Below are 11,081 nucleotides of genomic sequence, written 5' to 3'. Positions count from 1 at the left end.
TGGATTCGAACCCGCCACCTTAGGTGTATGTGGCTGGCGCCTTAGCCACTTGAGCCACAGGTGCCGAGCCAGTGGCTTCTTAATAAAAAAGACAAAACAGCATCTTGGTCAACATTAAGTTGAAAATGTGACAAAGCTCAAAAAAAAGCAGTAAGTACTTTGCTTTGTAGAGTTAGTGAAAGTCCAATGCTGTTCTGTGCTGTTCAGCCCTTCCCCAAAGTTCTGGCAAGAGGTGCTGCCCTCTGAGACTCAGCAGACAGGGAGATGTCTGAGACTGGGGCTGGCAAGTCACTGTGGACTTTTTTACATTTTTAAGAGGTCAAAAAAAATAAAGAGGAAAAGAAAGGGGTAGAATGGTGCATGGGAGGATGGAAGAAAGGTCAGAAAGAAGAAAAAAAGGAAGATTATGCAACAGGACTCTACGTAGCCCAGAAATTATGTGGCCTGAAAAACCTAGAACATTTACTCTCAGGCCCATTACAAAAAGTTGCTAACTTGGTTCTAACATAATCCCACAACAAACCAAAAATGACAAGTTTCAATAACTGGGAAGGTTTGTAGGTGAGTCTATCACTCTATTGCCTCTATGCGGTCCCAAGAGACAGAATAAAAAATTAGAGGTAGCAGTTTTTAGCTTAAGAGAGAGAAGATTTCTATCTCAAAGAACCAGATGAAGCTGAAATGCACTGCTGGATAAGGTGGCAAATTCTCTTTCTCTGAGTCCCAGAGAAGGGAACCACCCCCACAGGAAATGAGCAAGCCAAGTGTTTCTCAACCAGAGCAATTCTGTCCCGTGGGGAAATCTGGCTAAGCGTGGAGACACTGTTGGTTGTCACAGCTGAAAGGACACTACTCACATCCAGTGAGGAGAGGCCAGATAAGTGGCTACATGTCCCACAGATGTACAGGGCTGCCCTCCACAAACAAGAATCATCCACCCAATACACTAATAGTTCTCAAACTCAGAAACTCTGGGCTAAATAAATCACTTCTAAAGGTTTATTTTGACTCTAATTATTTTAATTAATTTTAAAAGATATGAATCGCTACAAACCTAAGAGATAAAGAAGAAAAAAAACCTGAAAACATAGTCATTTTGGACAAGGTGAAAACAAGATGGTAAAGCTCCCATCAGAGCTGTCAGAGTAAAAATAAAATTCTAAACATCATTGTTCGAGTCACTCTTTAATACATAATACAAACCTTACTCCCAATTCCACAGTAAAGAACAGAAAAATTTAAGCATTACCTGTAAGACTAGAATTCTGAAATAAATGTTGGGGAAATTCAACAATTCAGACACTCCGTGCTGCCTTGGCAGTGAGCCCTGGCCAGGCAAGCACCCCATTTTAAGGTGTCCAGCTTCCTCTCCATTATCACACTTCATCTATGCTGACATGTTTCTTTTAAAATCAAGTTAGTTACAGGCCAGATGTGGTGGCTCACACCTGTAATCCTAGCATTCCGGGAGGTAGAAGTGCAAAGATAGCTTAAGCTCAGGATTTTTTTTTTTTTTAGAAACAGAATCTCACTTTGTTGACCTCAGTAGAGTGCCGTAGTGTCACAGCTCACAGCAACCTCCAACTCCTGGGCTTAGGCGATTCTCTTGCCTCAGCCTCCCAAGTTGCTGGAACTACAGGCACCCACCACAATGCTCAGCTATTTGTTGTTGCAGTTTGGCCAGGCCCCAGTTCAAACCCGCCACCCTCTGGCACCCTACCCACTGAGCCACAGGTGCCGCCCTTTAGTTGCAGTTTGGCCAGGCCCCAGTTCAAACCCGCCACCCTCTGGCACCCTACCCACTGAGCCACAGGTGCCACCCTTTAGTTCAGGATTTTGAGACCAGCCGGCAACAGTAGGACCCTGTCTATACTAAAAAAAAAGAAAAATTAGTTGGGCGTGGTGGTGGGCACTTTTGGTCTCAGCTACTCAGGAGGATGAGGGCTTGAGTTTGAGGTTACTGCGGCCCAGGAGACAGAGTGAGATTCTGTCTCAAAAAAAAAAAAAAGGTCCAGCTCCTGTAGCACAGTGGTTACAGCGCCAGCCATATATACCCAGGCTGGAGGGTTCAAACCCAGCCTGGAGGGTTCAAACCCAGCCTGGGCCCACTAAACAACAATGACAACTGCAACAACAACAACAACAACAACAAAAATAGCCAGACGTTATGGTGGGCACTTGTAGTCCCAGCCACTTGGGAGGCTGAGGGAAGAGAATTGCACAAGCCTAAGAGTTAGAGTTGCTGCGAGCTATGACGCCACAGCAGTCTACCAAGGGCCACATAGTGAGCCCTGTCTCGTATTTTTTAAAAAAAAGCTTCCTTTCTCTTTCAATATCTTGTGTGCATTAGGCATCCTAAAAAATAAAGGCCCTTCAACTAAGTTCTCTCTAACACATTTTCCTCCTGGATTCACTTTTTATGTGCAGAAAATTCATTACAAAATTTCAAGATCTGACATCTAAGAAAAAAATTAGGAATAAATATATGCCACTTATAATCGCTTAGCTCAAGCTCAAATAGAAAATTTTTACCTTTTTTTATAGTAACATTTATTTATTTTGGAGGAAGGAAGGGAACTGTGATCTCCTGTTTTCTTTTCTTTTTTGAAAATGTTTACTTTTTAAATCAAATGCAACGGTAATCACATACATATTCTCTGAGTTTTATAATTCCCAGCCATAAAACCTTGGCCACAATAAAATTTGTTTTAATAGTACAGTCCTGTGTACATAACGTTTTGGTCAAAGACACCAGTATAATGGTGGTCCCACAAGATTTTAATACTATACCTTTACTGTACCTTTTCTATGTTTAGACATGTTTAGATGCACAGCCACCCAACAGTGCTCGGCACAGCCGCACGCTATGCAGGCCGGGAGCCCAGGAGCAGCAGGGCGCACGGCAGAGCCTGGGTGTGCAGTCGGCTACGCATCTCGGTCTGGGGAGTGGGCCAAGGTGCTAGCCTGACGACAGAACTGCGTAATGATGCGACTCTTAACACATTTCTAAGACTATGTCCCCACTGCTTAGCAACACATGATTGTAAAACAAAGGGCTATATATTCTTAAAACCTTCCTATTATATATAGAACACAAGAAAAATCAACTTAGAGCTCTTGTTACATGTTGAGCCAGTACTGGATGGGCAAAATCATACTGTAAACAACCAACCATGGTGATAAGAATGTAAAACAGGCCCAGTGCGGTGGCTCATGGCTGTAACCCCAGCACTCTGGGAGGCCAAAGCAGCTGGATCACTTGAGCTCAGGAGTTCAAGACCAGCCCAAGCAAGACTGAGACCCTGTCTTTAAAGAAAATAGCCAGGTGTTATGGTGGGTGCCACTAAAAAAATTGGTTCTTATTAAAATATTAATAGAATTAGAAAATGTTCAGTTACCACACAGTTATTGCAGTTATTGTTTAAGAACAAAGATCATCTCCATTGTCTAATTTACCTTCACAGAGACATGGTGTTACATATGGCTCTGGAATCAGACTGCCTGGGTTCACATCTAAGCCATTATCAGGCACTCTGTGACACTGGGCCAACAAGCACACTGTCTTATGACTCAAGTTCATCACAAGGTAAGAGCTTAATACACAGCAAGCACTCGGTAAGAGTTAATTTTCAGTAGCACCACACAGTATGACTCGCTTAATCTTCCTAAAACTAATTTCATCTTGTCACTTCACTGTTTAAGAAACTGTATTGGGCTTTTTATACCAAGAACAGTAATTCTCCAGCACTTCCCGTCCAATCACATACCAGTTCCCAAAACAAATCTCACCCTCCACCCTGAAGGACAAGCCATACGGTGCTGTCTAATAAAAACAACACGAACCCCAAGAGGGGCCACAGAACACAGTTCTATATTTTCTGGCAGCCATTATTTTAAAAAGTTAAACTAGGTTAAATTTTTGTTAATAATATTTTATTTAGCCCAATATAGCCCAAACACTACTACTTAAATTATAAGCAGTATTCTAAAAGTTACTAATGAGATAATTTAACATCCTTTTATTCACACTAACTCTTCAGACTCTGTTGTACTCTGTCCGAACCTTGGACCAGCTCCAGACCAAGTGCTCCCTAACCGCACACAGCTCACAGCCATGGCACTGGGAAGTGTAGCCCTGAGTATCTGCTGACCGCAGCCTCGGTCCCACAGTCCTACTCCCTCCCTACTTCCTTTTTTTTTGAGACACAGTCTCATTATGTGGCCTTTGGTAAAGTGCTGTGGCATCACAGCTCACAGCAACCTCAAACTCTTAGGCTTAAGCGATTCTCTTGCCTCAGCCTCCCAAGTAGCTGGGACTACAGGTGTCTGCCAGAACACCTGGCTATTTTTTGGTAGCAGTTATCATTGTTTAGCAGGTCCAGGCTGGGCTCAAACCCTCCAGCTTGGGTATATGTGGGCGGCGTTTTACTCACTGAGCTTCAGGCGCCAAGCCCCTAGTTTCTTTTTATTATTCTGATATTCATCTAGATTCCTCAAGAGCCAACTCAAGCAGAAGCTTCAGGGCAAGGACCATCCCAATAACTCCAGCCCGTAATGACGATGGCCCTGAAATAAAACTGAGAGTGTACTGTCAGCACAGAGCCCCGCAGGGACGGGACAGAAACAAAGCCTGAGAGCTGTCGGTCCTAATTAAAAAGGAAACAAAATAACTAAAGGTCCATCAATAGGAAACCAGTTACTCAGTAGGTAGATCCAAATGGACTATTACAGAGCTAAAATAAGAATGTTCTATATAGGGCGGCACCTGTGGCTCAAAGGAGTAGGGAGCCGGCCCCAGATGCCGGAGGTGGCGGGTTCAAACCCAGCCCTGGCCAAAAACTGCAAAAAAAAAAAGAATGTTCTATATATACATTAATGTGGAAAAATCATTAAGATAAAATTGAAAAAGTACATGTATCACATCTACGCACTTAATGCACACCAGATCTTAAGAGTCAAGTCACTCTCAGGTCCTCCCAGGAGAGGAACCAAAATGATCAGAACAGAGGTCAATAAACTTTTTCCAGAATAGAAGGAAAAGAAACAACTTCTACCTCTATATTCTGTCCCTTTTGGATTTTTTTAACATGCACACAATTACAGACCCCTGATCTGCACCACTTCAAAAGCCTCTTGACCCAACTTCTTATATGCGGGTCCAACCAGAAAGCACTGCTCTGCACTCACGACCTGGCTGTCAGGACGTGTTCACCCTGTGGGGCAACCTGTGACCAACAGCAAAGCCAGCTCTGAGATTCACTTTCTAAGACTCCTTCAAAGTTTCAGTGGGATTGACTCCGAGTCAGTCTGAAGTGTTTCATCTGCTCATTCACCTCTTCCCTAGACTGACAAGAAAGACACAGGCATGTTCTGAGAACAAGGAGTAAACCTTGAATGGCGGGGGCAAGATGAGAAAGTGGAGTGGAGACTACATGCACTGTACCAACTGGTTGGAGGTCAGCTGTACCAGACCACAGTTGAAGACAAATTACAGGAAAGAATTCTGCACATGATGAAAAAAAAACTCAACAGACCTTTGGGGTGGGGGTACCAAGCATGATGGCGAGATTTTCTTTCCAGCTGAGGGGGAAAATATCAGTACTCCTGAAAAGTTATGTGGGGAAGAGGAATAAGAACTGGGGTTTGGTTTCAGACATGTTCAATTTGAGGTGACAAAAGCATTTCAAATGAAAGTTTCCAAGAGATGATCGAAAATGGGTCACCAGAGTCTAGGCTAGGACAGCCTCGAGCATGTACGGTAAGTCCTCATGGGACATCCTGGATAGGTTTTCTTGGAAACAGACTTCAAGCAAAATGACGTATAATGAAGTGCTTTGAAGAAAAATGTCAATGTGAACCTACTAAGGACATCAGGTGAGGACTTACTATACCTGGTTGCTGCAACCCAAATTTATCAGCTACAGCTTTGCAAATACATGAGATTTCCAAGGCATAAGTCAAAGAGATAAAGTTCATAAAATGAGCCTTAGTCTTTAAGTAAGACAGTTTTTATTTGTTTCTCTTTTTCCTCCTTATCCAAAGACTAAGGCTCATTTTTCTTTTCTTTTTTTTTTTCTGTGACTTTGTCGCCCTCAGTAGAGTGCCATGGCATCACAGCTCACAGCAACCTCCAACACCTGGGCTTAGGTGATTCTCTTGCCTCAGCCCCCTGAGTACCTGGGACTACAGGTGCCCACCACAACCCCTGGCTATTTTTTATTGTAGTTTGGCGGGGTTTAAACCCACCACCCTTGGTATATGGGGCCAGCACCCCACCCGCTGAGCACAGGTGCCACCCAAGACTAAGGCTCATTTTATGAATACATGAAAATACATGGCAGCTCGTCAGTAGCTCACTGACTCTTATCTTGACCACCTGGGGTGTTTTACTTAATGTCTGAGCTACTGACCAGAGGCCAGGTATTTTCATGGATCTTGTTTACCTGATCCTCAAAAACCTACAGAACTATTATCTCAAATTAACACATGAGGGAAAACTGAGGCCAAATGGGATTGAATAATTTTGCCAAATTTGTATAGCCAGGAGTGATGGCTCATGCCTCTAATCCTAACACCCTGGGAAGCCAAGGGAGGAGGATCAATGGAGCTGAGTTCAGCAGAAAAGAGAAGTGCACAAAGGTGAGTACTGAGATACACACAGTAGGAAGGACTGAGAGCCAGCAGAAAACAGGGGTGCACAGAGGTAAGTATTTAGACGCACACATCATGCTCACATGCGGTGAATATAATGCCAATTTGGATATCCCACTATCCAGTTACACAGTGTTTTACCACAATAAGTAGTGAAATATTAGGGTTTTTTTTGTTGTTTTGTTTTTTTGAGACAGAGTCTCACTATGTTGTCCTCTATAGAATACTGTCGCATCACAGCTCACAGCAACCTCAAACTCTTGGGCTTAAGCAATTCTCTTGCCTCAGTCTCCCAATTAGCTAGGACTACAGGCGCCCACCACAACACCTGGCTCTTTTTTTGTTGTAGTTGTCATTGTTTAGCAGGCCCAGGCTAAGTTCAAACCCACCAGCCCCAGCATATGTGGCCAGCGCCCTAACCACTGAGCAAAGGGCACCAAGTCGAAATATAGTGTTTTTCTTGGTATAAATACCACCATTTCAGTATTTTAGTATCTAAAATACAACTTATTTTATGCCTTGAGGACAGGATCAATAATTTATAATTTAAAAAAATGCTGAATAAAACTTTTTTTCTCTACAGAAAGTTGAAACTTTGATTCCAAATTGAAAAATTATTTTTTCAAAAAGAAAATTAAAAACAAGAAAGAAAAAAACAATTCTTATTCTACTTCTAGAGTTCAAATGAACACAAATGTGACCATGTTGAAAATGATGCAGACGCCTGCATTGGAATCTCCATCGACACTGGATGAAACTAGACATGAAGAAGTTTCCTCTGAAACAAAATCTACAGCTTGCTACCAAGAAAAAGAATGATGTCTCTGAAAGAAAAAACAAAAGTTGCTCAACCAAAGTTATTCAACAAGGGATGAGATCTGAAGATTAACTAGTCAGAAGACAATGCTCAGAATCAGCTTAGAACTATCTCCCTGACGTGAAGCTCTTAGGAATTGAAAAACATGTGTAAAAATATAAATGCAACTTAAATGATGACACCAGAGATAAACTTGATTTTAAAAGATTTCATTAAAATTAAAGATAAAGTAATGTTATTGTAAACTTTCACCATTATGATTACTCCTTGCTTTGTGGCTGGCTGAGTTCAGTTTCCTCTGGGGCTTGCACACTTGCACTGCACCACTCTGCTATCGAGATCACTGTTTCTTTTTTTTTTGAGACAGAGCCTCAAGCTGTCCCCCTGGGTAGAGTGCTGTGGCATTACAGCTCCAACTCCTGGGCTCAAGCTGGGCTCAAGCGATTCTCCTGCCTCAGCTCCCAAGTAGCTGGGACCACAGGCGCCCGCCACAACACCCGGCCATTTTTTGGTTGCAGCCATCATTGTTGTTTGGCGGGCCCGGGCTGGGAATTCGAACCTGCCACCTTAGGTGTACGTGGCTGGCGCCTTAGCCAATTGAGCCACAGGCGCCAAGCCAGAGATCACTGTTTCTTAAATATTCCATTTTTATTAATGTTACTTGTTAATTCATATTAGAATATATGTCTAACAACATTTTTTATAATATGCATTTTCATTTTTTGAGAGACAAGATCTTCCTCTGTCAGGCTACAGTGCAGTGGTACAATCAGAACTCAGTGCAGTCTTGAACTCCTGGGCTCAACTGATCCTCCTGCCTGGGCCTCCCACCGAGTAGTTAGGATTACAAGCATGTACCACTACACCTGGCTAATTTTATTTGTTGTTGTTGTTACAGAGTCTCACCTTGTTGCCCTCAGTTGAGTGCTATGGCATCATAGCTCACAGCAACCTCAGACTGTTGGGCACAAGTGATCCTCTTGCCTCAGCCTCCCAAGTAGCCGGGACTATAGGTGCCTGCCACAACGCCAGGCTATTTTTTAAGAGACCCATCTCTAAAATTAGCGAGGCATTGTGAACGGCCCCTGTAGTCCTAGCTACTCAGAAGGATGAGGCAAGAGAATCACTTGAGCCCAAGAGTTTGAGGCTGCTGTGAGCTGTGACGCCAGGGCACTCTACCCAGGGTGATAGAGTGAGACTGTGTCTCAAAATTAAAAAAAAGAAAAAAGAAAGAAAATACCAAAAACCAGTAAAGTGAAAATATGATAACAAGAACTTTTACTGGGTCAGGAGATAGGAATCTGTGGCTTTATTAACAGTGCTATACACAACTAGTATAGTTCTTTGGACTTCTAGAATATGCAATAAATTACAAATTACTTTTATTAAATTTATCCAATCTCCCCCAACTAAAGGAACTTATGCTTCCTGTATTACATACTCTGTCCAGGGAATGATTAAGAAAAAAACTGAAAGTCACTAGACATATGAACTGCAGGAAAGGGAGCATCCAAGCTACTGACAGCAGCTTTTTTCCATGGATTTGTAATTTGACGTTTAATCAGGACTATAACTTTAGAGTGAATTCCCTCAACTTCTTTTGAGCCTGATTATAGAGAAAATAAATATGCAATGCAGAAAGTCCTAACAGAAGTTGCTGCCTCCCTTTACAATACCTCCTCCACTTTCAGCAGTCAACTCTGGTTAGTGACATAAAAAAGGTTAAATTTAAATGTCCTACCCTCTTCAAAGATCTACTGCATGGAGTTGTAAAGCAAATCAGTTGAAATTAGGTACTCAGCAATGCTGAGCTCTTGCTTATATACCTGCTAAACTGTATTTTGTTCATTTTTTACCTCCACCAACTGGCCAAAAATAGCCAATGACACTTACAGTTTAAAAAACACATGAAAGAAAAATATTTCAACATTCTATAGGACCATAGAGAGGAAAAAAATACTTAAGCCATATCAAAATTTACATGAAAATATAATTAAAAGAAGACAATTATATTTTGCAATAATACAGAAGATTTGAATAAATGCCTAACTATAATGAACCGGACCAAGAACACATTAAAATATTAAAGGGAAAAAGAACACATTATACTACACACACCCCTTCCTGCCACACCTTCAGTTTTATTTTATTTTAGAGACGGAGTCTCAATTTGTCACCCCAGGTTAAGTACCCTGGCATCATAGCTCATAGCAACCTCAAACTCTTGGGCCCAAGCCATCCTCTTGCCTCAGCCTGCAGAGTAGCTGGGACTACAGGTGTGTGCCACAACACCCAGCTATTTTTTAGAGACAGGGTCTCACTCTTCTTCAGGCTTGTCTGGAACTCCTGAGCTCAGGCAATCTACCCATCTCAGCCTCCCAGAGTGCTAGGAATACAAGGTGTGAGCCACAACACCCAGCCCACACCTCTAGTTTTAAAAATAAGGATCCCTGAGACCATTTCAAGGTGGTGACTAGACATGTTTCTACCACTGAGGCCTTTATTTTGCATGAATGTATTTTTCTCTAGCTGCCTTAAAAGGGTATTGATAGCTATACTGATGGCAATTTTCTACCTTTAAAATCACAAGATGATTAGAACCACTGAGATGCCTGAAAGTTACACATTCATAATCTCTCTCACGCTCAATCTCAAAGTTACTTAACCCCAAATAGTTATTGTTTTAAAATAAACCTCTAATACTAAGTTAAATGATGGAGGACTAAATGATGACCACTAGGAATCAACTTTGTGAATCAGCATTTCAGTTCCATTTCAGAAGTAGACATGTCAAGTAGGGTCAAGTGAGTCCAGGAGTGATAAGCAGGGCAGTGTGAATGGAAGCCCATTTCTGAACATGCGGCTGGGGGCAGGAGGGCAGCAGAGGAAGACAGGAAAGACCACTCACGACGAAAACACCACACTGTACCCCATGACTGCATTAATGTACACTATCACTTAATAATTAAAAAATTAATTAATTAATGTACGCTATCATTTAATAATTTAAAAAAGAAAAAAAGACCACTCATTACTCTGTCCCCACCAGTGGACCAAATGCTCTGGTTTCCCATCACGTTAAATTCACTCGGCCTTCTCTTTAGGAGCTGGGAAAAGCTGGGGTGAGAGGGTGAGGGGGAAAAAAATAAAAATATAAAAATAAAAGACACTTCTTGGCCAGTCAGGGTGGCTCACACATGTAATTCTAGCACTCTGGGAGGCCAGGGCAGGAGGATCCCTTGAGCTCAGGAGTTCCAGACCAGTCTATGCAAAGTGAAATCCCATCTCTACTAAAAATAGAAAAACTAACTGGGTGTTGGTTGTGGTAGACACCTGTAGTCCTAGCTACTTGGGAGGCTGAGATAAGAGGATTGCTTGAGCCCAAGAGTTTGAGGTTGCTGTGAGCTGTGACACCAGAGCACTCTACCCTGGGTGACTGAGACTCTGTACCAAACCAAAAAAAAACAAAAACAAAAACAAAAAAACAAACCAATGTGCATTTATTTTATTTATTTATTTTTTTTATTGAATGGTAACTATGTACATTAATGCACTTCTGGGGTACAGTGTGGGGTTTTCACATGCAATCTGAAATACTTCCATCAAACTGGTC

The 11,081-nt window shown here is 42.1% G+C and overlaps 1 protein-coding gene across 1 annotated transcript in view; it reads right to left on the bottom strand.

The window, feature by feature from the left end:
• TMEM165 (transmembrane protein 165) overlaps window positions 1-11,081 on the bottom strand; it is a 30,389-nt gene that overhangs the window by 16,273 nt on the left and 3,035 nt on the right. The window lies entirely within an intron of this gene.

Source organism: Otolemur garnettii, unplaced genomic scaffold (assembly GCF_000181295.1).
Source record: "Otolemur garnettii isolate 467f Iridium unplaced genomic scaffold, OtoGar3 scaffold00083, whole genome shotgun sequence".
NCBI lineage: Eukaryota > Metazoa > Chordata > Mammalia > Primates > Galagidae > Otolemur > Otolemur garnettii.
Note: the sequence above shows the minus strand (reverse complement) of the source record. Positions and strands in the feature narration are given on the sequence as shown.